The sequence below is a fragment of the Nematolebias whitei genome, chromosome 15 (genome assembly GCF_014905685.2).
Source record: "Nematolebias whitei isolate Nwh7 chromosome 15, NemWhi1, whole genome shotgun sequence".
Taxonomy (NCBI): Eukaryota; Metazoa; Chordata; class Actinopteri; order Cyprinodontiformes; family Rivulidae; genus Nematolebias; species Nematolebias whitei.
In genome coordinates, this window is record NC_056512.1 from 23,657,260 (window position 1) to 23,658,984 (window position 1,725).

A 1,725-nucleotide genomic window follows, 5' to 3' on the forward strand; every position below is an offset into this window, starting at 1 on the left:
TAAAGATCTAGCATTAACCAGAGCCATGTGAACATGAGATGGAGCCAGGGTGACGTCATCCATCCGAGGAGCTCTGTCCAGCAGCCGCAGGTTGTGGTGGTTCACTCCGTGGACGCGGAGGAGAGGAAAGGAGAGGCCGCGCAGCAGCGGCCCCCCACCCAGGCCAACAGCAGCCGGGGTGTGATCCGACGCAGGAGCCAGATCGAGCAGGTTGTGGTGGTTCACTCCGCGCACTCGGACGAGGGGGGGGGGGGAGGGGGGAGGCATCGCGCAGGTTGTCCCTCACCCAGGCCAACAACAGGAGCCAGAGAAGAGCTGATGAGATCCAGGGAGCGCCATGAGATAAAACAATTAGATGCAGCTCCAAACTCAGAGAGAGCGGATAGGGAGGACGCCAGCTGAGCTTTCAGTCTGACCAGCTGGCCGCTGCGTCTCCCGCGGCGTCTGCGCGCTCTGCGCGCTGGTGGAGCTGGGGCGCGGCACAGGTAGGCCGGCACGTCCGACAGAAATGGAGGGAAAAAAGTTTTCTGGCTGTCATTCACAAACGGAGCCAAGTTGTTAATATCGGGTCGAAGATTAAAAAGCGTTTGGCGATTATACACCAGCAGAGAGTCGACACTAGTTATAAAAGCAAAAAACAACACAAAAACAATCAAAGTATGCAGGGAGAGGCAAGCCGAACACACTGGCGCCGCCATCTTGCAGACTATCACCAATGTTAAACCACATGCACACAACAGGCATATATTTCACGCACGTGCGGACCAACAGCATATTTCTATCAACAACAATGGCGGCAGAGTAACATACTCCTTTTCTGTGCTATGACTGATGGAATATATTTTGAGAGTGGTAGTTAGGTTGTTTTCACACCTGATAGTCCGGTAGACTCGGTTTGGTTGGAGACCAATATTCATAACCTTTTGTTTACATTTGAACTGGTGCGTTTGCATTCACACTGCACTGTGCAGTCGAGCAAACCTGTCGAGCCAACCTGTTGAACCAACCTATTCCCCCGCTTGCCTGTGGGGGCGCTGCACCAAGAACTACTGAAAGAAACAACACAAAAACCTCTGAAGACACTTCTTCTTCTGGAAATAAAAACAAAAATGGAGTGACATCAAGTTTTAGCAGTTTTAAGAGTTATATTTCGTCATTTTTCAACAATGAACTCAGCATGAGCAGAAGATGAGGCAGAAGACCATGGAGAATATTGTTTTTCACACAAGGCAGCTGACGGCTCCACATAAGATAAGAGAAATGCGTGTTTGTTTGCCCTGCGCTGTACTCCACTTCTTGCTTGTGGAACGGGGCTCGGTCTGTTTACATTCACACTGTACTGGAACCGCGCTGAAGTTCTCTTCTATCGGACCGAGACCTAGGTTTTAGCCCGGGCCAGAGTTCGCCTTTTTGTTCCGTGACAGAGTTCGATGGCGCATTCACACCTCCCGAAATGAACCAGACTTTCTAGGAAAACGAGCTAGAGTTCGATTAAAGCGGATTAAATAGGGCTGGTGTGAATGCACCCTTAATCTACACCAGAATGTAGGTGCTGTGAATGACATCTGTGTTGGGAAGAGACGCCAGTCGGATCCCGTTCTAATATTGCTGTTTATTGAACAAGACTGTCAAGGCAGACGGATATTTCACGCATTGTGCTGCACTATAACATACTAAATGTGCTAAATAATAACAGTTTAATAATAATAAACAGTATTTATATTA